The sequence below is a fragment of the Canis lupus genome, chromosome 2 (assembly GCF_048164855.1).
Source record: "Canis lupus baileyi chromosome 2, mCanLup2.hap1, whole genome shotgun sequence".
Taxonomy (NCBI): domain Eukaryota; kingdom Metazoa; phylum Chordata; class Mammalia; order Carnivora; family Canidae; genus Canis; species Canis lupus.
In genome coordinates this window covers 57,584,817-57,611,739 of record NC_132839.1, presented here as the reverse complement: position 1 = coordinate 57,611,739, position 26,923 = coordinate 57,584,817, and the positions used below count along the sequence as shown (strand labels likewise).

General features: G+C 44.9%; 1 long non-coding RNA gene across 3 annotated transcripts in view; it reads right to left on the bottom strand.

Annotated features, from left to right (window-relative positions):
- LOC140618807 (uncharacterized) overlaps window positions 1-19,920 on the bottom strand; it is a 31,290-nt gene extending 11,370 nt beyond the window's left edge. For 2 of the 3 annotated variants that reach the window (XR_012018863.1, XR_012018865.1), the window contains exons 1-9: window positions 18,802-19,920; window positions 17,380-17,431; window positions 15,944-16,227; window positions 5,486-5,664; window positions 4,672-4,891; window positions 4,333-4,427; window positions 4,107-4,241; window positions 3,754-3,864; window positions 1,358-1,466 (exon numbers count right to left, since the gene is read on the bottom strand). This is a non-coding gene — a long non-coding RNA (uncharacterized lncRNA). The remainder of the gene's footprint in view (window positions 1-1,357; window positions 1,467-3,753; window positions 3,865-4,106; window positions 4,242-4,332; window positions 4,428-4,671; window positions 4,892-5,485; window positions 5,665-15,943; window positions 16,228-17,379; window positions 17,432-18,801) is intronic. The other variant, XR_012018866.1, reaches the window with a different exon arrangement.
- Window positions 19,921-26,923: the final 7,003 nt, after the last annotated feature.

Below are 26,923 nucleotides of genomic sequence, written 5' to 3'. Positions count from 1 at the left end.
ATTTGCTGTTTTTAACTCTTCACTAAACTGCGAGTTCTCCCAGTTTCTTCCAGCTATTCTTGTAAATCAGATTTGAATAATGAAATGGCAGATCCATAAAAGTGCTTTTAGTTCAGCTTCTCCATCGTAGACGAGAAGATACATCTGCTCTGTAGCTAGGCCCGTAATAAGGTGAATAAAAGCAAGGTTTAAAACTGGCAACTGGAAAAAAAAAAAATAAAAAATAAAACTGGCAACTGGGATGGAGACAGGGTGTGAGGGGTTAAAAGGAAATTAAGGCAGCTTGGGGATGGGATTTGGTGCAGACGTGGTCTCTCTCTCTCTCCTTTCTTGTCTCAGGTCCGAGTTGCTTTGGGTGGACAGAGAGGAGCGGTGACTTACTTCCTTAGGCATCAGTTAGGCAAAACTTTGACCTCCCTGCTAAATTGTGTCACCCCCAAAATTCAGATGGCGAGGTCCTGACCGCAAGTATCTCAGAATGTGACCTTGTTGGGAAAAAAGGTCATTACAGATGCAGTTGGTTAAGAGAAGGTCATATCGGAGTTGGTTAGACCCTTAATCCAATGACTGGGCTCTTTATAAAAAGGGGTATTCTGGACACAGGCGTCTGGGGAGAACTGCACATGACGATGAAAGCAGGGATCAGGGTGATGTGTCCTAGCTAGGGCATGAACTACCAGAGAAGACTGCCAAACATAGCCAGCAAACCTCCAGAGGCTGAGAGAGAGAGGCATGGGGCAGAGTCTTTCTCATTGCCCTTGGAAAGAACCAACCGTGCCCCCACGTGGAATGCTGGCTTCTACTGAAGCCAGCTAGTTCGTGACGGTCTGTTACTGCAGCCCCAGCAAACTCTCACAGCCAGGCAGGTAAGAGTGGTGGCAAATGACAGGTTGTTCTTGTTGGAGTCAGCCTCCACCCTTCCCTGTGCCACCCAGCTGCTCCTAAAGAACCTGAGACTCTCTGTTCCACTCATACACTGAAGCCTCCACACCCTCCCCTCTCTAGCAGGTAGGGAGGAAACAAGTTTTCATCTCAGCAGGGCCCAGGGAAGGTTTCCAGGAATCTTTGCTACACAACTGGTGGTAAACTCTGTCTTTAAAACATCATGACAGGGGATCCCTGGGTGGCGCAGCGGTTTGGCACCTGCCTTTGGCCCAGGGCGCGATCCTGGAGACCCAGGATCGAATCCCACATCGGGCTCCCGGTGCATGGAGCCTGCTTCTCCCTTTGCCTGTGTCTCTGCCCTTCTCTCTCTCATTCTCTCTCTCTCTCTCTCTCTCTCTCTGTGACTATCATAAATAAATAAAAATTTAAAAAAAAAACATCATGACAGGATGGGGGATGGAAGGCTGCCTACCTTGATTCCTTCTTCTCTGCATCTTGGGGACCTAGGGTCTCTACACCTCTGGTGTAAAGCTGGTTCAAGTTGTGGTCACCCCTGGATGCACATTAACAGGATCTGGAAGCTTCAACAAACAAAATAAAACAGTGTCTGGGTCCCCAGCCTGGAATCTCCAGTCAGGGGTGCTCAGCCATCTTCCCCATGTGATCTCATATGCAGCCCAGGCTGAGACTCTCTGGTCCAGAAGGAAGAGCAGAGCAGCCTGTGTGGGAGGGTGAGAAGCCACCATGTGACTCCTGCAGGACTCCAGAGTCATGTTATTATAGAAGATGCACATGGGGTCCCTAAAGAATTCCATACTGGGCAGTGAGTGGTCACGTTTCCATTGCTGAAAATTATGTTAGCAGCAACAAAAAGGATATTTTGGAAAGAGGAGGCAGGGAAGGCATGAAGACCAGCAAGAGGCTGTTGTGCAGTCTAGGTTAATGGCAGGGAGCATCTCAGCGGGAACAGTGCCGAGAGGGTGTAGCGGCGTGGGCTTAAACCACATGAACAGTCCGTAGCTTTGAACAAACTCTAGGCAAAGTTGATTTGGAGGTTGAGAGAGAGAGGGGTGAGACCAAAGAGAAACCCAGTGCATGTCTAATGGTGACACAGTAGGATGGGTAGCGAGGCCGGAAAGTATCCCGGTGAGCTCTGTTCCAGGAGGACACTGGAACTCAAGTGAGCAAGTGAGGCTGAGTCGTACTTCTGGAGGCCATCACCATTTTTTGAGCATGGATTGAGACCAACCCTAGGACCTCCAAGGTTTAAAAGGAATAGGGAAAGGAGCAAAAGCAGAGCAAAAGGGGGCACGAGACAACACCAGGAGAAAGGAGGAGGGATTGCTGTCAGAGGCATCAGAGAAGATTTCTTCTGGAAAATCAGTGTGAGGAGTAACCAGGGGGTTGGGAAGTTTAGTGAAGGAGTTTCAATGGATTGGTGGGGAGAGGAAGCCAGGAAAGAAAGGGTCGAGGAGCTGGGGGTGAGGAATGCCAATGGAGAAGAACTCCTGTTGTAATAATAATGTACCTAACACCTGCATCGAGGGCTTTTTAGTTGTGAAAACATACACATAACATAAAACTCACCATTTTAACCGTCTTAAGGTACACAAATCAGTGGTATTTAGTGTACTTAGCATGTGACACAATCGCCACCACTAGAGCTAAAATAAACTTCCCAATAAATGTCCAGTCTCCAGAATAACCTCATTTCCCCTTCTTCCCAGCCCCTGGCAATTGCTGGTCTTCTTTCCATTTCTATGAATTTGCCTATTTTGAATATTTCATACCAATGTGACAGTTTAGTACATGGCTGACGTCTCTCACTCAGCATATGGATTTCTTGTGTTTTCAGGCCAATCTATGTTGTAGCATGTGTGAGTACTTCCCTTCTTTTTATGAATGAATAATATTCCATCCTGTGAATAGAGAACAATTTGCCTGAGCATTCATCAATTTGCGGGTAATTGGGTTGCTCTGCGATAGAGTTTACAATTTACCTCAGTCCAGATTCTCTGAGAGGTGGATGCCAGAATGGGATTGAATACGCAAGGATTTCATTAGTTAAGCCACCTGTGAGGAGAGTGGGGAACGCTGGGCAAGGGTGGGAACCATGCAAGCCTCTGACCCACATAAAGGGGAGAGAGGGAGGGATGCATAGAAATGTTCTCGGCCCCAGCCAGTCCAAGTGAGACTCAGCAAGGCCAAAGTCAGATGTCCAAGACTTGTGTCTCCCGTGAACAAGCTCCCCTGTGGACCCTGGCAGTAGCCCCAGCGAGGCAGAGCCAGGGACAAACCAGCAATGACTTCAGAGCCCAGTGGCTGAGGCCCTGGCTGTATTTGATAGTCTGTGCAGAGCTCTCTCATGGCCTCCACACAACATTCAATCTATGAGGCAGATATTATGTTTACTATCCATATTGTAGAGCTCAAGAAAACTGAATCATAGAGTCTTGGCCGATATCAATTGGGCAGGAAGTGGTAACACTAATGTTTAAACTCAGATTTTTTTAAATCTCTGTTTTCCCCAAAATATCTTCAAAATGCTTGGAGAATCTCCCCCTCATCTCTATTCTCTGTTCTGCTGCCATTCTGAAGTTCTCAAGATTCATCCTCCGAACTGCAGCTTCTGACAAGTCTTCCTGCCTTCACTGCTTTCACACAGATGGTCCTGCACGTCTCTGCTCAAAACGCTCTGATGGGTCTCTGTTCTTATAAAATGGAACCTAACTCCTTGGCATGATTTGTTAGACCTCCAGGACGCATCTCCTGCTCCCCTTTCTAATGAGCTGCCTCTCTACATCCTCTGCCACACGAAGCCACCCTGCGTCCCCCAAGGATCCCCAGCTCCCTCAGACCCCTCCTCACCTTATGCTCTCTCTGTCCCTCACAGGTACCTTCTCCATTCCTTTGATCTGAGAACTTCTACTCATCCTTCAAGACACAGTTTCTCTGATCTCCAGGTCAGGATTAGTGCTCCTGGGATGAAGCATTTATAACACCGCACTGTAATTAATCGGCTAGCTGTTTGTCCCCCAGAATGTGGATCCCGGGAGGGTTGGGACTGAATCTGATCCATCTCCACTTTCCCTGTGCCAGAGGCAGCACTGGCACGGAGTAGCTGCTTAATCAGTGTTTATAAGCCACCCAGTTAGATCAAGGAAAGCCTATCACAGATCAAAGCCTTGCTTTTCAGTGGGTAGAACCTCATGATTTCTCACCTGAGCCTGGTGGTGGAAGCCAGGGCACTTAGGCTTCTAAGGAGAGAAGAGTGGCAGAGCTTGAGGAAATCAAGGGGTAGACGACCGACCAACATCTCCCCAGTAATCCCGAGCCTTCAACTGGCGGTTCAGAACCTGTGAACCAAGGAAGTGGTTTTCTTCAATCACTCAAGACACATTTAACAATAAGAAGATCAAGTTCCCCTCATATCTCTTTAGTTCCTACCTGGAGTAGCCTGAGGGAAGTGATATCTGATTCTATGAAAAGCACAAGGCTTGAAACGTGCAAATGCCAGAGGAGGCGACGGCTTGAGTTTTGATCTATGGAAAGGAATGATAAACAGGACTAAGATCTATTAACCTCACATCAAAGTGAATCGCAGCTCCTTCTTTTCAACAGCAATTAGCATGGCCATTTCTTGACTCTTCAGTGGAGTGAGCCCAACTCCCTCTCTTAAAAAAAAAAAAAAAAAAAAAAAGGCAGAAATCTGATCTTACAGAGAACTCTGGCAGGAATATTAAACTGCCCTCCCCACTTCCTTTCCACAACTGGAATCAAAACTACCTTTCATCCCTCTGGTATGCAGATTCCAGAGCCTCCTGGACGGGGTGAAGTCTGCTCAGAAACGAGTGTGGTGCTGGGCAGGGTCGCGTGTAGCTGCAGGACGGTGAATGTGCGAGCTGGGGAAGCAGCCCGTAAATCAGTTTCGTCCCCGCCTGGCTCCGAGGAAGCAATCATAATTGTGTAACTCTCTTTTAAGACCTTCCTCCCAAGTACAAATGCACTGCGGGTGAGAAGCACAGGACAAAGCCGGTCTGGCAGATCAGGAAGAGAAAGAAGTAGGAAGAGAAGCAGGGCCCTAACCCCAGTTCAGATGCCCCACCCCCCACCCCGTCCAGCCACCCCTCCTACCCCATACACCCCCATCCACTCCCTGGCCAGCCAGGTTTCCTGTTCTCACCAGTCGCACTGGGAAGAGCTGGCTGGGCAGACAGAAAGGCCTCCCCTGCCTGGAGCACTTAAAACACCTCTGTGCCTGGAAATGCAGGAGTCTGGCTGGGTCAGTTCTCAGGAAAGCCGCAGGGAACCCCTTCTGGATGCCTTGTGGACTCCAGGCTGCTTCAAACTTCCCTTCTCCTCAGAAGTGGGGTGTGCCTTACCCTCAGGCTTTCACTTTTTTACTTTTACTTTTTCCCTCATTTAAACAAATACATCTACATCTACCTCTGGGACCTGCTGCAGTCCAGGGTAGGCACCCAACCAGTGTTAGCTTTGGGGTCATGTAAAGGCCCACTATGATCTCCTGAGGGGTCTCAGCTTCCTCAAAAGACAAGACGCAGGGTCCCCAAAGTGGGAGCACTCAGAGGTCAATCTTTACCTGGGGAACTGTGGTCTTGTGCCAAAGCTCAAATGCTCCTCTTGCACACGATCTCCTCTGTACGGGCTCTGCTCCCACATCCTGCCGCCACCTTCAAACGTGGTTTCCCCTGTTTGAGCCTGGACACAGCTGGCTCTTTCACTTCTCCTTAGCACGGATGCTTGCAGTTTTCACAGGAGCTATTCAAACACCAAGAGAGAATAAAATTAGAACAAGTACGGATGATGCAAAAACAATGACCTCTATCACTTACAAGGCTGTCCTGGCCACCAGGTGCTCCGCGTGCCGGTCCTGTGCGGCCACACAGAGCAGATGCCATCCTCACGTGATGCGTGGTAAGAACAAGGGATGTTATGTACTGGGTTGCCCACCACTCCTCCTCTCTTCTCTGAATATCTACGCTCTTCGGAGCAGCCTCTCACCCTCTTCCCTCCAACATTCAGTAAGACCTGCTGTGGACTGGTGATCCAAAGCATGGCTTTGGGTCAGAATTGCCTGAATTCTAATCTCAATTTCGCAACTTCCCTCAGACAAGTCTCTTAACTTCTCCGTGCTTAGTTCTGCATCCTCAGAAGAGGGATGATTTTATGAGTACTTCGTCATGGATTGCCTCTCAGTGTTGTGATGGGGAGTAAAAGCTCCTATGAGTAGATGCTAGGAATATTAACAAGCCAAGGAAGAAGTGCTATGTGGTTATTTTTACTCTGGGGGGGCAGCCTATTGTGGCACCCATCCCCTTGGCCACAGCTGACCACCTAAAGAGTGGACACACTACTCATGTGGCTAGTCTACTTCTTCGGTTTTTCTCAGGGCATCCAGGTTAGGAGAATCAGTCCCACTAGGGGCAGAGGAGGGCAACAGTTTGAGATATGAGATGCAAGAACTTCTTGCAAGGGGGCTGAGTGCTGCTGCCAGAGCAAATCCAAGAAGAGGGAAAAATTTCAAGAGAAGCACTCCCAGCAGCCTTTGAATCTCTACTAGATGTTGCTGACATCCAATAGTACCCCAAAGCTTCATCCCATCCCAGACCCCACCCCTATCTCCTAGAATTCTAGTACTCATCAATGGTAATAAAACAGTAACATTTTAATGTCTTCAGGGTGAAGAACAATCCTATTAAAATAACTGTTACTCACAGAATAACCAACCCCTGATTCAAGACGCTGTAATACAGATAGATGATCTGCAAATATTTTCTCTCAGCCTGTATGTTGCCTTTTCATATTGTCTGATGGAGTTCCATTTGTTGATTTTTGCTTTTGTCACTTGTGCTTAAGAGGTAAATATCCAAAATATAGAAAGAACTCATAAAGTTTAAAAACAAAAACACAATCCAATTAAAAAGTGGACCAAGGATTTGAATAGACATTGCTCAAAAGAAGATACAGAAATGGCCAATGGGTTCATGAAAAGATGATCAATATCATGAATATCAGGGAAATGCAAATCAAAAACACCATGAGACATCACCTCACGCCTGTTATGGTGGCTATCATCAAGAAGACAAAAGAGACCAAGTGTTGATAAGACTGTGAGCTAAATTGCAGTGGTTATCACATTGCAATATATAAATGTATCACATCATCATGTGCAGCTGAAGCTTACATAATGTTATATGTCAGTTTTTTTAAAAGACACTACAACACAATATTCAGAGACATATTACACACCCAGAGCCATAGTTCATCCTTCAACACAATCACTTGAGCCAGACTTCCCCAGTTCTCACCACCATTTCTCACTCAGACTCCTCTATGCTGTAGCTCTGTAATGCTGGATGGTTTAACTTGGCCATCTGGGCCAGCTATTTGGATGCCATTCTTGATTATTTTATTTCTGCCAATTTCATAATGCCAACTTTATATTCCAGCCAGTTAGTAAGCAGTTGGGTTTCCAACCTTCGTCAGTGACACTCATAAAGGAAGGGAGGACAATGGGACAGGGAGAGGAGGACTGAGGGCATCATGCTTGGTATTTTTCAAGAAAAATGTGGTTGGCGATGTGAGGTTTCGTGAAAATTAGTGCATATCAATTCCCAGCAAATGCCCAAGATACAACTGAGTCTTTTTTTGGCAAATAAAGAAAATACCAACTTTACACTTAATTCATATTTAATTCTGGGGGATAAGTCTGTAAAATTTTTAGTTATCCATAGTTACTATGGAGTATCAACTACAAGGAAAAGAGAGGTTAGTGGATGTTGCTCTTTGCATGTGGCTTTCTAATTGGTATAAGTTGCACAGAAGAATTAGATAAGCAACCAAATTCCCAACTTCACAATGATGTCAGTCATAGGAACACATATTCCGTCAGTCTCTATAAGTCTCTGTGTGTCTTATAGGTGTGTGTGTTTAGAATAGTCTGGGAATGAGGAATCCTGGCTCCAACACTAACGTGTAAAGCCTGAGACAAATTCAGGATTTAGGAGCATCATTTGGCCTTTCTTTCTTTTTATATTCACAGAATTCAATCAATGCAGTGGAAAAAGCTTACAATTAGAAAACATCAAGACTCTAAACCAGTTCTGCCTTAGGTTTATGCTCACTATGTGACCTAAGACAAATTACTGCCCTCTCTCAACCTATATGGTCTCACCTTCAAAATAGGAGTAATAACTTCTGCCCATCTTGTTGGGTAGGAAGGATCTGATGAATTAATATATGCAAACTACATGTGCATTGTAAGTACAGGATGACACCACCATGACCATCACCATCATTACCACCATCATCCTCATGATCGCCAGGATCACCACCATGATCACCACCACCACCACCACCAGCATCACCCATCACTATCACCATCACCATCAGTACGACCATCACCACCATTGTCATCATCACCATATCACCATTACCACCATCACCACTACCACCACCATAATCACCATTATCATCATTTATTTTTGGCCATGGTTGGTGGGCATTCCAATAAGTGGGATGGGTCTAAAGCAAAGTTTCTCAATCTGGGTTCTACTGACATTCTGGGCTGTCATGGGGTCCTGTCCTCTGCATTAGAAGGTATTTGGCACTAACCTGGCCCATGTGCCCATAGCACCCCCTTCCAGTTGTGACAACCAAAAACACCTCCGGACATTTCCAAATATCCTTTAGGGGTAAAATCACCTCCAGTCGGCAGGCAGTCAGTGGCCTAAAGGGCAAGCCCTGTCTTCCCATAAGATGAAAGAAGGATAGAAGAAAGAGTTAAGCTTGTTTGGCAGTATGGCAACCATCATTCTCTGAACATTTGGATGGGACTCAAAAGAGATATCTGCACCTGTGTCCCATTGCTTCTAGAATATTCTTTTGCTCCTGTTCCCAAACATTCTTTCTCTGAATTAGAAGTCATCAGCCCAGTAGCCTTTGACTCCAGGTGTCTGTCTCAGAAAGCTTACATTGTTTTACATCAACCCCCCTACCCTTTGCATGGAGAGTGCACCATTCACTTTAATCTCTGCTGATCTTCCCAGTAACCTGGAATGAGGAATCTGAGGATATTATAGAGGGATGCCTGGCTTGTGGCAATGCCATAGGTGGTAATCCTTGTATACATTCACCTGGAAAAGATACAACTCAGAGAGTAGCCAGGGAAATCTGCCTTTTATCTTCAAAGTAGCAGGTCACCCCCTCCCCAAAAGCTAGCTGGGGGAGCTCAAACCCAAGTGCCATGGGGTCCTTTCTGATTTGTGTTCTACTTGGTCCTCTCCCATTAGATGTGTGCCCTCTAAAAGATCCCAGCCATCACTTTGCCTCTGACAGTGTTATCATTTGTATTTTGTCTTGTCTGGATTCCTTTTTTTTAAAAAAAGATTTTATTTATTTATTCATGAGAGGCACATAGACAGAGGCAGAGACACAGGCAGGGGGAGAAGCAGGATCCCTGCAGGGAGCCTGATGCAGGACTCGATCCCAGGACCGGGATCAGGCCCTGAGCTGAACACAGATGCTCAACCACCGAGCCACCCAGGAGTCCCTGTCTTGTCTGAATTCCTAAAGTTGATGTTGCAGAGCTGCCTCCTCTCTTTGCAACCACACTGGCCCAGCTGCAGAGGCCAGGTGCCGCTTCTTCTAGCCCCAGAAATGTTCACCTAATCTCATGCCTCACCTTGGCTTTAGAGCCCCTCCAGAGACCGAGTACTATGTGCTGCTCTAGCCCCTTGACAGGGAGGAGAGATGGGGCTCTGCAACATTCAAATAAGAACAAAGGACTTGAGGAGCTCTGGGGTGACACAGTTGGTAAAACGTCTGACTCTTGGTTTCAGCTCAGGTCGTGATCTCAGGGTCATGAGATAGAGCCCCATGTCTGGCTCCATGCTCAACAGGGAGTTTGATTGAGACTCTCTCTCTCTCTCTCTCTCTCTCTCCCTCTGCCTTTTCCCTCCCCATCCCTGCTCTCTGTCTCTCAAACAAATAAATAAATCTTAAAAAAAAAGAATAAAAGATTTGGAAAACTTAAGCACTCAGATGCACAATTCCACCCCTCAACACATCAGCTAGTTTATTTTTCCTGTATTCCTGTCTAATCTTTGTTTAGGCCCAAACATAGCTTGCACACTTATTAAGGTATAAATATAATGATATGTCCTTCTTTTCCATAGTTAATACCATATCATAAGCATTTTCCACTTTGCTTTAAAAATTACCGTTTTAATGACCACCTAAGCTTCCATAGAGTGGTTATAAAATTCCTTACTTAACTGTTTTTCTGAGATCTAGTCTTTTTCTGTTTTCCCTATTAAAGTTAATTCTGCAATTAACATTCAATATCTTCCAAAATTCAGAATTTTTTCTTTTAAATTATTTCCTTGGGACAAATCCCCAGAAATAGAATTGAGTTCAAGGACATACATGTTTATATGACTTTGGTACAGCTTGCTGTTGCCCAAAGAGTTATCCCAGTGACCATGGTGTGAGCAATGTTGGAATAATTATTTTATCACATCCATGTCATTATTTTTTTTTTTAAAAGATTTTATTTATTTATTCATGATAGTCACACAGAGAGAGAGAGGCAGAGACACAGGCAGAGGGAGAAGCAGGCTCCATGCACCGGGAGCCCGACGTGGGACTCGATCCCGGGTCCCCAGGATCACGCCCTGGGCCAAAGGCAGGCGCCAAACCGCTGCGCCACCCAGGGATCCCTTTGTCATTATTTTTTTAATGGTATCAGATTATTTATCATTGTTTTCTCCAACATCTTTTTGAATACTATTAAAGGCAAACATTTTCTCCATATGAATTTTATTTTATTTTATTTTTTTGTTTGTTTGTTTGTTTGTGATAGTCACAGAGAGAGAGAGAGAATGAGGCAGAGACACAGGCAGAGGGAGAAGCAGGCTTATGCACCGGGAGCCCGACGTGGGATTCGATCCCGGGTGTCCAGGATCGCGCCCTGGGCCAAAGGCAGGCGCCAAACCGCTGCGCCACCCAGGGATCCCTCCATATGAATTTTAGTTCCATCAAAGAGTTCATGGAAGGGACAGAGGAAGAGGTTTATGTCCCAAGTTCTACTTCAAACCATTTAAAATCACACGTTAAATTACAAATGTTCTGTCCAAAGCCTTCCTTAGGCTCACCACTCTCTGTAGGTTTTGTGGTTGCTGTTTTGCTCCTTCCCTCACCTCATCCTCTTGTGCAACACCTCTGTACTGCCTCTTTCTCTAGTCATGGAACCTCAAACTTCTCATGCTTTTATCTCCCAGAACCATTCAGCTTTGCTCAAACCCATACAGGTGCAAACACCTCAAAGGTAAAAGAACCAGCAGACATAGAAGGCAGTTAGTGACAGCGTGTTAGGCTTTAGCTCAGCACCCTTCACAATAGACATTACTGCTGATGCTTCTGGATAAATAGAGGGCTGTCCAAGGAGTTCTGGTGAAGAAATATTTCTGTATCCCATCATAAGCTTCCATCATGGAAGACTATCTGAGTACAGTACCTCTTCGTCACATACCTGAAGCACCACCTAGAGAATCTGTACCATGCTTCTGATAGATCTGACAATGCTTTCCTTCTAGATGTAACAAAAGCAGCAGCAATCCCCGTAACATTAGCTAGCTCTTCTATAGCTCATAGCACAGGCCAAGGACGGCTCTAAGAGTTTCACATTTATTAACTCATTTAATCAACCCTGAAAGCATATAGATTAAGTATGGGAACTATGCCCAGTATACAGATGAGGGAACTGATGCAAAAGTGCACCCAGAGCTGGAGTCCATTCCTAGACCCTGTGTGTGTCCTGCGAGCCTTGTGGGATGCCAAGACCAGTGGGGTCGGGGGGAGTACATGGGACCATGCAAGCCCCTCTGACTCCTTGCTCTGCCCAAACCTGGGCTGGCTCTGTGGCCAGCTCCTCATGCAAGGCTATTCAGAAGGAACACATGTTCGGAACCAGCATGGGCTCAGGCCTTCTCCCATGCTGGCATACAAGGTTCTCAAGACATGCTAATGTCCCATTTTTCTCTGCTGGCCAGGGTTAAGGTCAGAGTGAATGTGGTTGGATAATGGATCTTAGTCAATTCTGCACAGTAGTCGTGTTTTGCTGCTCCTAATGCGCCCTTAAAAATCAATCCCATTGGCATTAATAGAACGTTCTCATTAAAAATATATGAGACATGCTGAGTGGCATATGAATGGAAAATAAACATTATGAAATGAAGTCAGGGACTGTGTGGAGTCTATTCTTTCCTGACTTCTATTTTTCTCCAAACTCTCAGGCCTTCACTCTGATGATTGCTAATTAATTACTAGTTATTTGTGCGAAATTAGCAGCATCACTGTCTAAGTGGCAGTACCATATATCAGGAAAGACAATAGCCTTTGGGTGGAATCTCAGCTGTGCTACCAGGGGCTGGTCCCTCAGCATCTCTGAGCTTTATGTTTCTCCTCCATGAAGTTCAGGTGGCTGGACCTCTTCCCACTGCCCTGCAGGCTCCAGGAAACCCACATGAGGCCATGTATGTCTCAGCAATGCCTCCACCCTCACTAACTCTGGGATTTTCTCAAGTGACATACCTGGGCGAACCTTAGTTTCCTTGTCAGTCAAATGTAGAAGACAGTATGGGATTGAGTGAGGAAATTGAGGAGGAATCGGTACCAACATAGTTTGCAAATATGAGTGTGCTGTGTCTGCATAATAGATGCCTTCTGAAAAATTAACAAGGCAGGAAACAACAAATGTTAGAGAGGATGTGGAGAAAGCGGAACCCTCTTGCACTGTTGGTGGGAATGTGAACTGGTGCAGCCACTCTGGAGAACTGTGTGGAGGTTCCTCAAAGAGTTAAAAATAGATCTGCTCTACGACCCAGCAATTGCACTGCTGGGGGTTTACCCCAAAGATACAGATACAGTGAAAAGCCGGGACACCCCGAAGTTTATAGCAGCAATGTCCACAATAGCCAAACTGTGGAAGGAGCCTTGGTGTCCATCGAAGATGAATGGATAAAGAAGATGTGGTCTATGGCTACAATTGAATATTACTCAGCCATTAGAAACAACAAATACCCACAATTTGCTTTGACTTGGGTAGAACTGGAGGGTATTATGCTGAGTGAAATAAGTCAATCGGAGAAGGACAAACATTATATGGTCTCATTCATTTGGGGAATATAAAAAATAGTGAAAGGGAATAAAGGGGAAAGGAGAGAAAATGAGTGGGAAATATCAGAAAGGGAGACATAACAGGAGAGACTCCTAACTCTGGGAATGCAAAAGGGGTGGTGGAAAGGGAGGTAGGTGAGGGGTGGGGGTGACTGGGTGACGGGCACTGAGGGGGGTATTTGATGGGATGAGCACTGGGTGTTATGCTATATGTTGGCAAATTGAATTCCAATAAAAAAAATAGATGCCTCCTGACTCCCAGTAACTTCACAAATTAAAAATAATGACTAGGAAAAGGATAGAGATCCTCAGTTCTTATGGTATATCTCTTTTTGCACCCTAAAGATGGTGTGCTGGTTGCACTACACCATTCTTTCCTCCCCCATTGAGAGACTTTGGAGAGGCTCACCATTCATCCCTAAGGTGACACAGAAGAGGAGCTGTGTCAGACATGCTCAAGCTCAGTGGTCAAGTGTTATAGGTAAAGTGTAATGTGAATGTACTACATGGGCTTCTGTTGGCTTTATTCACACACCAGGGCCATCCAAGCCAGCATCAACTGTGACATTTCAGGTTCCCCAGAAAGCAGATATTTATTGGAAGGTGGAGCAACAACTGTATGAGAGTCATCCCATGAAAGGAGCAGGGCTGGGCCAGGAAATCCTGGGCCGTAATGGGGTCTGGTAGAACTTCTGTCTACACCTAGTCCTTTCTTGGAGGGGGGATAATGTTCCCCTACGCACCCCTAAGGATGTGCACATCCTAATCCCCAGTGAATATGCTACTTTACATGCAGAAAGGGACTTTGTAAATAAGTAAGGATTTTGAGATAGGGACCTTATCTTAGATTACCCAGGTGGGCCCGTGTAGTCAGTCACAAAGCTCCTTATAAGAGGGAGGCGGGGGTGTCAGAGGCAAAGAAGATGTGATGATGGAAGCAGAGGTCAGAAACACAGAGATGAAGATGCTATGGTGGTTGCTGCCTTTGAAGATAGAAGAAGGAGCCATGAGCCAAACAAAGCAAGTGGCTTCTAGAAACTGGGAAAGATGAGGAAATGGGTTCTCTCCATTTCTTTGTTTTTCCTTTTTTAAAGATTTTATTTATTTATTCATGAGAGACACACAGAGAGAGTCATAAACATAGGCATAGGGAGAAGCAGGCTCCCTGCAGGGAGCCCGATGTGGGACTCGATCCTGGGACCCCAGGATCATGCCCTGGCCAAAGGCAGATGCTCAACAACTGAGCCAGGTGTCCGTTCTCTCTATTTCTAGAGCCTCCACAAAGAACTCAGTCCTACACACCCTTTGTAGACTTCTGATATCCAGGACTGTAAGATAATAAGTTTGTGTAATTTTTAACTGTTAAATGTGTATCAATTTGCTGTAGTGGCCGTAGGACATGGACACAGAAGATCACATGAGGCATCTCTGTGGCTGCCTGTGACCTCCAATGCCCTTCAGGCTCTGTACGGATACCAGAGGAAAAGCTGCTGAGCTTTAAATATTCCCTCTCTAAAGGCACAGAAAATGTTCAGCCTCAAAGGGTGTGGGAGCTTCACAGACCTTCACAGAACCCGCTCCCTGTATTGGTGCTGGGCTTTCTCGATGCAGGCATTTTGACAGGCCTAGAGCATCAGGCTCATGCTGAGCTGGATGGCCCATCATGCACAGGCCAGAGTCTGCAACACGGACATCAGTCACTGTCCAACATGGTGAGAAGGAAGTGTCAGAGGGAGAGAGCAAAACTGTGTACCTCAGGAATTCAGACCCTAATATCTCAGGGACACTGAAATCTCAGGGACGCTGGGGACTGAGTTTCCTAATTAAAAATCATTCCACAGGGCTGTCTACATACTATTTAATTTCTCTTTGTTTGGTTCCTAAACTCAACCCTGAACATATGTTCCAAAACCTCAGTTTCTTGTGTCCCTTTCCACAGTTCATCTCTAAACACAGCCCTAGTGCACTCTCCAAGAATCCACACTTTTCTGGTCCCCATATGACTAGATGCACCCTCCCACCCCCACATGGCACCTCCTGCTCTGTGGGCTCCATGTGGCCTGCCCACCGAAGCCACATCCCAGCTCCAAGAATGTAATCCCTTGCCTGGCTGGGGGTGTTTTACCTGCTAGAGTTTGGATGCAGAAAGACCCATTGCTTCCAATGAAGGGAGGACCAGGGTTGACCTTGTTATGCTCTGACTCCAGGGGGGATTGCTGCATCACAGTGCAGAAGGATTTGGGGGATGGGAGGTGAAGGAAGAAATCCCAGACTGCACATTCATGGTGTAGGCAGCTGGATGGGAGGATGGAGAGCACAGCCCTGGGGAAAGCAGAGACATTTCTTGGGCTGGCGAACAAGGTTAAGGCCTCCTTATGACTCGGTTTGCAACTGAAGCATCACCCAGCAGCAGACCTGATCCTCTAGAAAAGTCTGTAAGGGGTTCCATAAGGAGGTTTGCCCATTTTGAGGACGTTTACCTCCAGGTTGTTCCTCAGAGGCCCACCGGGTTATGACAGAGCATCTGATCACGCTTCTGCAGGCCCCAGCTGGGTGAGCCCCAGGTATCTACCACTGTCCTGGGAGCAGTCAGTCCCAGCCTCCAGCCTGCAGCAGAGCTCATTACTGCAACGCACCCAGTGCTACACCAACACCACCCAGAGATTAATTGGCTGTTACAATCTGATTGCTTGGAGCTCCCTTGTTGGAAGTTTGAAAAGGCTAACACCATCCGTGGGCTCCTCTGATGGCACTTTTTATGGCAAACCAGGCTGAGGACAGGGATGCTTATATGCAACCCAGCCGCCCAGAAGGGGTCATTAGCTGCCTCAATTATGGACCATGTTTTTCTAAAGCTTACCTTGGTTCTGGGTTTTCCAAAGTTGTAATCAATCCAAATTAAACTGCGTGAGATGTTCAATAAAACACCTGATTGTAAACCATTTGCAATTCGGTAACTTCCAGAGCTTATTATCCTGGACGCCTAAGGTAATTTTTTTACATAAATGTGTGATATTTTCCATCCCTTTATGGGTTCAGTTTGGAAGTTCAGCATACAAATGTTGTTTTCTTCATTTCTTCATTATTTCATTCACTCATTCGATTCAATGATCAATTCAACAATTAAGGTCCACTGGATGGGTCCTAGGGACAGTGAGAGAATCACAATAATGAGCATGGCACCCCAAAGAGTTTGTAGTCTAGAGAAAACACAGATACATAGATTGAGTACAATGCAATGAGATATGTGTTCTAACGGGTGCACCCAGGGACACCGAACCTAGAAACATTGACAACCCACTCTGCGTGGAGCTTGGAGGTTGTCAGGAGAGATCTGAAGACTGGACAACGTTTGAGCTGAGGAGAAAAACCATGAAGGAGACACTGGCATGATCTAAGCAGTTTGATATGTTTGGGGCTCTGGTTGTCTGGGGGAGGAGCTGGAGGGGCTGGTCGGTGAAGGGACTCCAAGGGTCACAGCGAGGAGCTTGGCTTTGTTCTGAAGGCAGTGCAGAATTTGTGGTCGGACACTTCATGGGGTTCAAGTTCTCCTGAAAACCAATGGATTTTGCCAAAGGCAGTCTTCTGCTTTACCTGAGATTAATGTGCTCTCTTCTGTAGTATTAGAATTCTTTATCATAAGAAAAAGTCAAACAGAAGGTTGGTTATCTGGGTGAGAAGCTCAGGAAATAATCAAGTATAGATAGATAAAGGTTTTGGAATCATCCAAATTTTTTTTTTTAGTTGAGGCTGTAGCAATGGATAATTTCACTTCAAGAGAATTGATTAAAAAGTAAGAGAAGAATCTTGAGATACAACAAAAATTACCTGGTAATATACTTAACAAAATATAAGAAAGTGTCATATAGAACTTGGCTAAAGGACATAAAAGAAATTTAAGCTATCAAGCCTCTGTAAATAATAATTCTCTGCCCAGCTGAGTCCATTCTAGCCAAACTCATTGTGGAATTAGCTTTTAGAATTTGATTTAAAAAGAAAATTCTAGTGATCATCTGGAACAACGGTGATCTGAGACCCTGGGGTGCTCCCCATGCTCTTTCAGGGGACAGTCTGCTAGACCCAGTTATTTCCATAACAGTAATCAGGTGCTGTTTTCCATTTTCACTTCCGATTTGTGTCCAAATGTGTGACAGAATTTCTCACAGGCTACACGACATGCAATGATGTCATCATTCTGACCGCTAACAGATCGTGTGCTTTTGTATTCATGGGTTTCTTCAAAATGTTCAAAAGTAGCCAATGTAGAGGATAAATGTGTAAATTTTTGAAGATTACCTCAGTTTGCTGTCTGTGTTTTGACTGTGTCCCATTGTCCTCTTATTTTTTCCTGCAAAAATATCCATAATACCCTGTAAAGCATTACTTTAAAATCCCAACGTTTTCCTCACATCTATGCAGAAACCAACAAGAAATAATGCATCCTATTGTTAGATTTTGCAAGTCCTAAGTTTTGAAAACTTTACTGAGAAATAAATAAAATCTTTAAAAAAATTAAAAAGAAAACTTTACCAAATTATCATTTTTTACATAAAATTTATTTTAGAATGCAATATTTTGTTCAAAAGTAAAAGAAACCTTACTTATAATTTAATTTCTTGTATTTATGGACAGATTATTGGCTTAGAGAAGATCAGAAGACAAACTTTTCTCAACTCACAAATTTACCACCTTCGTCTAGATCCTGAAGAAAGGTCAAGTGGGCTTGAGAGAATTCATCAACTTTATGACAAGAAGGAATCTATTCCAAGGAAACTGGGGAAAATTGTAATACGAAACAAAAATATGACAAACGTTTCTGTTTCCTTGGTTTATTTTTTTTAAGATTTTATTTATTTATTCATGAGAGGCACAGAGAGAGAGAGGCAGAGACACAGGCAGAAGCAGAAGCAGGCTCTCCGTGGGGAGACTGATGTAGGACTAGATCCCAGGACCCCAGGATGGATCGAGACCTGAACCAAAGGCAGATGCTCAACCACTGAGCCACCCAGGTGCTCCTCTTTGGTTTCTTATATGTTAATAATTTACCTTATTGTTTCTCACACAACAAAATATTGTCAAAAGGTATTATGGTGGAATAGTACTATGCAGTTAATTTGCTACATCGTTTTGAAACTAATAGCTTGATGTTTAAAGGAAAAGACATTGAATATTTAAATGTAGGCATGATGGGCTCTTTGAAAGCCAAAAAATGTGTTTTACATTTTTTTCCAACTAGAAACAATATAGCCAGGGAAGCCTTTTCCAGCGCAGGAGAAGCGCACTCCATAATGAGAAGACAAAAAAGCCTTATTAAGCCAGCATTGCTGACTGCCTGCTGAATGAAGTCAGTCAAAGATATAATGGTGACTCTACTTTCTGATAAGATCAGTGATGACATTAATGAATGTGATTTTTTTTTAAAATTTTGTATAATGAAATATAGCAGCATTTGGGAAAGCTGCATAACTCAATGAACCAATATCTTCTAAATTACCAATACATGACATTACAAAACCATGAGTAAATAATTTATTCAAAGGATAAGATAAACAAACAGGTTTTAATGTATGAAAAGTTCATTGCTGTCATTTCAGACTCCACAGAGCAAACAATCTTTAAGAAACTTCCAATTGTTAAATTTTTGTGTAGTATCAAAGAAGAATATCCATAGTTGCCAAAAAAGTTATTAAAATACCCCTCCCATTTCCAAATACTTACCTATGTAGGGTCAGATTTTCTTCACAGGCTTTAACCAAGACAACATCTACCTGTAGATGGCATGCTGAGTCGGATGTAGGAACTAGGCAGTGTTCTAATAAGCTGGACATTGGAAATATTTGAAGCAATAGTCCTTAGAGCTATGGCTACTGGTTGGTCTCTCACTTCTTGGGAGACTCTAATTCTCTCTGATCCCAGATATCACCTCTGCTGGTCCCCAGGGCTTGCCTAGCAGGATGAACCAAACCCCAGCTCCTGGGAAGTCGGAGCTCTTGATAGTCACACTACTCAGGTGAGCACAGTTCTGTTCACAGTCACCACTGTCTGAGATAGCACCTAAAGGAATCCAAATGGATCACATGAGTTCTACACCCTTTCACCCCTGCTATGTAACCAGGGCTATACCACCAAAAAGGGAAAAAAGAGAGAGACAAACAGACAGACAGAGAGGCTTGCAAAAATGTAAAACAATACTTTTCTCTTTTCCAATAATTTGTTTTGGAAAACATAGCCATTTTTATAAAAATTATATTATTTATGTTAACATGTTATAGTTACATGGCATTTGTTTTTAAATGATTTAGCAAATAAGTATTTTGAATAGTTCTCAGTTTTAATTTTTTTTAGTTTTAATTTCTAATAGGTGAATATCAGTAGGTATAACACACATTAAACAAGCATTCTTTGAAGTCCTCAAGAATGTTCAAAAATGCAAGAGAGTCCTGAAGCCAGAAATTTTAAGAATTTTTGATCTGAAAGAGTAAATGCATTAAAATAGTCAAGTTTTTGAAAAGGAAGAGTAAGAAATAGAAATTTTCCCTTCTCGATTTTAAACCGCATTATAATATAAAGCAGGCCACCTGAGTGGCTCACTGAGCATCCAACTCTTGATTCCAGCTCAGGTCATGATCTCAGGGTCCTGGGATCCAGCCCCATATTGGTCTTCATGCTCTTGGGATTCTCTCTCTCCTTCTCCCTCTGTCCCTCCCCTCAATCTCTCTCTCTCTCTCTCTCTCTCTCAAATAAATACATATATCTTTAAAGAAATAGAAAATAATATAAAGCAATAAGGTGAGGCTGGCAACAGAAAACACATATTTGGCCCAGAATATATATATAAATATCCAGTGAATGATAAAAGCAGCATTTTGAATCAGGGGATGGAGGTAAAGATTATGTAATAATTATTTATTATTTTTAAGTCTTATAAAAAGTTACATGACAAAATAAAATATAAAGAATATATCTGTAATATATTTTATAAAAGGTTAATAATATAGTTAATATGTAAGGAGTTCCCAATAATTAATAAGCAAAAAGAGAATCACAGAATTAAGAGGATAATGGGCTAATTTACAAAGCACGCTATTCAAAGGCCTAATAAACACATGAAAAAAATTTTTCTCATTAGCAACAAAGAAACGGAATAGTTAAAATCAGATATCATTTTTATTGATTGTATTCACGAGAAATTTACTTTGTAGTCCTGGGAACAATTTTTGGGAAATAAGCACATTGATCATTATTCTCAGGACTTAATAGGCTCCTTTTTTTCTGAAGAACAATTGGTCAATCTGTAACAAATTATTTAAAAATGTGCATGTTTTTTGACTAGGAGCTTTCATTTTGGAGAATTCACACTAGCAAAAAAATCCAGCATATGCACAGACACTATGTAGAAGATTGCTCTTCACAACATTGTTTTTACTAGAGAGAAATTAAACCAATCTAATTATCCACCCTTAATAAGGGATCATGTCAATAAAATGTGGTATAGACTTACCTTAACATACTGTGCAGTCACTAACAATGACAAGGACACATGGAAAGATGCCCAAGGCAAATCAAAGGCTAAAAAGAGTAGATTATAAATTAATATGTTTAGTACGAACCCACATGTGGGGAACATCACCCGTATTCATCAATATGTGGTCTTCCTCCTCTTCTGGGCGTGCAGAAAGTCATATTTTTCAGTTTCATTGAAGTTAAGTGGAATCACAGGACTAGTTCTGGCCAACAAAATGAGTGCAGAAGTGACTTGTTTGACTTCTGGGCTGAAGCAGTAAAAAACTGATGCTGGTTGTACAGTCCCATTTCCCCACCCACAGCAACCAAGAAGGCCATGCGGTCCAGACAGTGTGGTCACAAGACAAGAGTCTCTGTGAGCTTGGCTCACAGAATGGCTGAGTAGAGCAGAGCCACTGCCAATCTGTGTTGGAAAAGTATGAGGAATAAATCTTTGTTTTATTAAGCCACTGAGAATCCAGAGTTAATTTATTGCTGCAGTAAAACTTAGCTAACATGAGTAATATGCTATTTTTTTAAATAAAAATCACAACAAAAAGAATGTGTGTGGGGTGCTATGTAAATGTGATTGGTAAAAAATTTTATGTTGTGACTTTCTCCGGATGATCTATTTTCATAGCTGTAATTTAATCCGTATTTTTTTTCCTTGAACTTTCTACAAGACACATGTATAATCAGAAACTCTGAAGCTGTTTCCATTTTGGAAAATGAAAAGTGTATCGATAATATCTCGGAGAGAATTCTCTGGTCATTTGAGGGCTTACTCCTGTCTACTCACATTTAGCCCTTATTATAAGCGGAGGATGATAACTGCCAAGTATGTGTTTCTCAATAAACAAGCATATCTGCCTGGGCAAGAGTGTGTTTTCCTTCTGGAAGGGTATTGAGAGGAGCTAGCATTGAAATGAAACCTAAGATTGTCAAAGTGGGTGATGTCAGATGAACAGGTCCTTGAATACAAAGCTACAAAAGGAAGGACCTGGAAGGGGTAGGGAAAGGGAGTTGAATGAAACCACTGAGCCAAGTGACCCCAACACATCTTGACTTGACTCCAACAGTGTCCCGGAGGAGCTAGCGTAGCCATTGGAAAAGCTAGAGATCTGCCAAGATCTGTGAAATCAGCCGCCTTAAGTTAAGGCTCTGTTTGTTCACAGAATGTTATTCATTCTGTGACAGAGTACAAGAAAAAGCCATATATTCTTTTTTTTTTTTTTCAGGAGAGAAAAGAAAAGCAGAGACGTTCGTGCCATTTCATGAAGAGCACTAATGTTTACTCACACGTGTCTGTACTTCCACCTCCTACTACACGTCCCATCATTGCGTCTTACCTGTGGCTACTCCAGGCCAAGTCAGGAAGAGCTGAGGATGCAGAGTCAAGGGCGTGTGATCCAAGGCACAGGAAGAAGGCTGCGTCTGAGGGATGGCTTGGGGAGGGGAGTCTGTATGTCATTTGTAGTTTACTCTACCCCACGGATTGGGAGTTTCAGATTTCTGGAACCTTTAGAATTTCCCCAGTGTTAACTGTCCACACAAGCAGCAGTTTTCCCATGGGTATGAGCAATCAGATAAGTATCTAAGAGATTTGCAGGAGACAGGAGCTGAAGTGACGATAACTCCACGTGCCAGTTGGTGAGCTCCCATGTCTCAGCCCCAAACCCATCCTGCTCTGCTTGTTTCTGGGATGCTGGAGCGGGAGCTCTGCAGACCACATCTCTGCTCTGCTGACTGCTTCCTGCCTGGTCTGGCAGTAGGGGTGCTGGAGGGAGGCTGGTGGGCTGGGGGAGCCAGGGGCACCAACAAGTAAGATACAGGACACCCAGATAGATTTCAGTTTCAAACCAATAACAGGTCCCTGTTTACCATAAGCGTGTGCACGATCTTGCATGAGATAAACTAAAAAAATCTCTATCGTTGATCTACAATGTAAATTTTGGGCATCTATATTTTTATTTGCTAAATCGGACAGTCCTCAGAGAAAGTAGGCATTAATTATTGTTCCTCCCTGGATTATTCACCTCGAGGCCACAGTGTGTTCCAAGAGAAGGGACTGAAATCACTGGACAGTCTGTCCAACCCTTGCTTGAAGAATCAGCCTATTTCATACCCTCAGCGATGCCAATACCAACTGACCAGTGTCCCCTCCTCTGAAGTCTGGGTCCCAGCATCACAGACCCTCCTCTCAGTCCAGAGACACTGGCCCTAGCCAGGCAGTGCCCCTTCATAGAAATCTGCTTCAATTCAGAGATAGTTTCCACTTCTTTCTTCTGTCCCCCAGCCTTAGAAATGGTAGTTGCTACTTCTTAAGACAGGCATATTTTTGACCTTTTCAGTTCTTCAGAAACTAATGAGCAATTCTTTACAGTAAATTTTCTTTGTTAAAATGAGTGACATGGTTTTTCTTTGGATTGGGCTTGCCTGATGCATCCACTCCGTAGCTAATCGTGATACAGGCTGGAAAGCGCCAGGGGAAATTGAATGGTGGCATAGATGTAAAGTAGAGGGGGAGGGTGGGTGGTTGTCTGGACTCTCCTAGGGCTGGGGGACTGGGATCTAAGGGAATTAACCTGGATGGAAATGGGCTGTAGGGATTATCATGCAGAACGTCCGTAGAACTGCCTGACAAGAGAGCAAGAATGACTACCCTCCAGCGGCTGGTACCAAAGGGAAGAGAAGTTGACTCTGGAGTGTGGCACAGGATTCTGCAAAGATGTGGACATGAACATGAATGGCAAGAAGGAGGAACACAAAGCAATGGTGCATCGGATCAATGGTCCAAACATGGCCATGGAGAGCATGCAAGAGCAAGCTCTTCCCCTTGCTGCAGGAACTACAGCAGGGGGCAGGAACAAGATCTGCATCAGAGTCACCCAGAGCCGAAGTTCATGGAGGTCGGGGGCGGGGGGTGGACACATCCAAGGAAAGCACTGGAACACATAGATGTTCCCAGGGAGCGAGTGGGAGCAGAGAACAAAGGAAAGATCTGGGAGGCATGTGATGGGGTGCACACCCCAGGAACCCTGACTTGGGTTAGAATCTGCTGTATTGTGCTGCAGAGTGTTGGGGCAGATGTCTTTCCTGGGCTTTTTAAAGGCCAGTGGCAACAGGTGAACCCATCATGTTACTCACTGTTCCATTGATCTTCAGACCCCAAGTGTATGTAAAAACCAGACTGCCACTAGCCTGGGGCAGGTGATCGTCATCTCTCCTGCTGGTGGAGGGCAGCAGCCTCCCAAGGCGGCTGTATTCATTTCCTATCATTGCTGTAGCAAGTTAACCCAAACTCAGTGGCTTAAAACAACACAAATTTATCATCTTGTGGCTCTGGACGTCAGAACTCCAACGTGGCTCTCATCGGTCCAGAATCAAAGTGTCGGCAGGACAGCGTTCCTTCTGGAAGATCTAGGGGACAATCTGCTTTCTCGCCTTTTCCAGCTTCTAGAGGCTGTGCCCGTTCCCTGTCTTATGATGCATATCACTCTGACCTCTGCTTCTCTGAGCACATCTCAGACTCTCCTACTCCCCTTGTGACGTGGGCTCTCCCCAGTAATCCAGGCTAACCTCTCATCTCAAGACGTGTAACTTCAGTCGCATATGCAAAATCTTGTATCCAATATAAGGAAACACATTCACAGGAAACACATTCACAGGTTCCAGGAATTAGGGTGCGGACAGTTTTGGGCACCATTATTCTGTCTCCCACGGGCACCAGGACGGAGTTTCAAGTGTACCAGTCCCTGTGACTATTCCAGGTGGACAGGAGTGACTCACCTGTTTATGATGCTAACGCCCCCCCCCCCCGCCCCTGGTGGGAGGTAGCCGTCACCTGTCAATCTATGTTGGGTGCAGCAGGGGTGGCAAAGAAGAAAGTGTGCACAGTGGGCTCAGGTCTCCCCCAGCATGCTCAGAGCGGATCATGTGAACAAGGATGGTAGGGGCATCTTTCCCAGTGTGACCAGTTCCCATGACCCACTGGACTATACACATCCGTTTTAGCCTCTAACCCTAGAGGACTTCAGGTAAGTAGCAAACAGAAGGGAAGTTGACAAGAGCAACGAGGAACCAGCTGCAGGGAGGTGATGCAGACAGAATGCCCTCGGGGTGTTGCTGCCACCCAAGCCCTCACCAGATCTTGCCCCAGAGGACAGACATCCTCCCACAGAGGACCAGCCCGGATGGGAGCCAATTGGCAGTACCATACCCATAGAAGTTTTATTTGTGACTTAGCAGCCAGGACTTCTGTTCCAGAGCACCTGCCAAGTTGGCCAGCAAGAGAGGTTTTCTCAATATGCTAGGCCAGAAAAAGCAACCTCAATTTGCTCACATGACCCTTCGTCTGACAGGTTTAAGAAACACCAGAAGTTAATTATCTGAACCTAATTTCCCAACTGGTGTAATAAAGGAACAGAGATGTTAGTTAGCAGCTCCTGTGCAGCATCTGGAGTGAGAGCTCCGGAGGACAAACCCCTCCCCAGGCCAGGCATGTCCTGGCCACCACCTCATCCGTGTGAGCCTCCCAGGCATATGGCTCAGGATGCAGGCCAACAGTTGCATAAGCAAAAAAAAAAAGTACATAAAATGACAAAGTTGTCACCTTTCATAACACATCTCTGGCCTCCTGGGTTGACATCTTTTTCTCATTCATGGTGGGGGCTGCGGCTATTTCTGTTACTTGATCTGTTATCGTATCCCTCCCCTAACTTCTAGGTGAAGAAATGCCACAAAGGGATTAAGTGACTCAACAAACATTTAGAGGACTTTATGAACTGGCCCGGAGCTTGTCTCGGGAGCCTTGCAAAGGCGGGCGGAAGCTGTCCCTGCATCACGGGACCTGGGACCCGCAGCCAGGGAGAGTGGGGGTGTGAGTAGTCAGGGTCTGAAAGTGAAAGCATCGATCGCTGCAAACAGCCACAGACACCGTTCAGGGGGCCGGGGGAACACAAGGCTCGGTGGGGAGGCAGGGACTGTTTCCAGAACAAAGAGTCTGTGCTGAGCCCCAAAGGACACAGAGGTAGAAGGAAGAATAGGGGTAGACATGGCAGGGCTTTTTCTGGGGGATAATGACCCTGCGGTTGGATTCCAATTTATATCCGGTTCATAAAGGGCAATGGAGAGAAAAAAGGAATCACAATGAAATACAGTGTATGATTCTTGCCTTCGGGAACCTGAAGTCTTAAATGCACTCATGTAACAACAACAAAGCTATAAAACACTGGGCAGTGGAGGGATTTGGGGCGGGACAGGTGTCTGGGTCTGGGTTTAGACGGAGGTTAGAGGAGGGTGGTCTTATTTCTGGGCACTTCGGCAGCCCAAGCCCAGTTTTCAGGACATTTCCAAAGTCCATGAATGGGCAATGGTTCTAAGACCCAAAAAGTTCCAGAAGGCTGGCAAGTGCCTCAGGGCTTCCTTATCATCAATGCTGTTGCACTGACAGGGAAATAAGAAAGGCTCCTAAGTATCCACTACTGTGGAGTCTGGGGGACCTGGAGGTAGATCTTTGCTCCGCTGGCTTCTCACTGTGTCTTCCTGGACCTCAGTGGCTGGAAAGCTAAAAGCAATCCCCGTCTTCCCTTGCAGCCAGGTAATGTTCCACATGTATGTCCCACCAAGCTTGAGACTAGGGCAAGAGCTGATCTGGAAACCGAGTCAAGTAGCAGCAACACCAATGAGGGAATGGGGAGGAGGACCAGGGAGGCATCTATGATGCTGCCCTGGATGGTGACCCCAAAGGCCCGGGGAAGTGGGGTCTCCCGGCGGCTTTCACTGAGCAGGAACAGCAGCTCCCCTGGAGCCCGGTGCTACAGTGCAGTGTTAGGAGTCTGCTCTGGACACTCCGTCTCTAGTCTGTTCCTAAAGCCCTCCAGGATCTGGTAAGCTGTCTACCACCGTGAGCCTCAGTTCTTTCTGCTTAGCTTGAGTAGATTCTGCTTTCTGCAATGGAATCCCAACTCAGAGGAGCTAGGAATGATTTGTATAAGCGAAAGGGCCTGCCAAGTGCTGTCACCGAGATCTCAAAGCAAGACCAAATAATGGTCCCCAAAGATGCCCACACCCTAATCCTCAGAACCTGTGAATATGTTACCTTACACGGTAAGGCAAATCAAGGATCTTAATAGGGGTGAGCCACATGGATACACAGTACAATTACAAGGGGACTCATAAGAGGAGCACAGGAAGGTTGGTGAGAGTCCGAGAAGATGTGATGACAGAGCACAGTGGGGAGTGATGCAGGGCTATACCGCTAGAGACAGGGCACTTCCAGAAAGTACCTGGCTCTCCCGATGCCTTGATTTAAGCCCCATAAGATTCATGACATCCA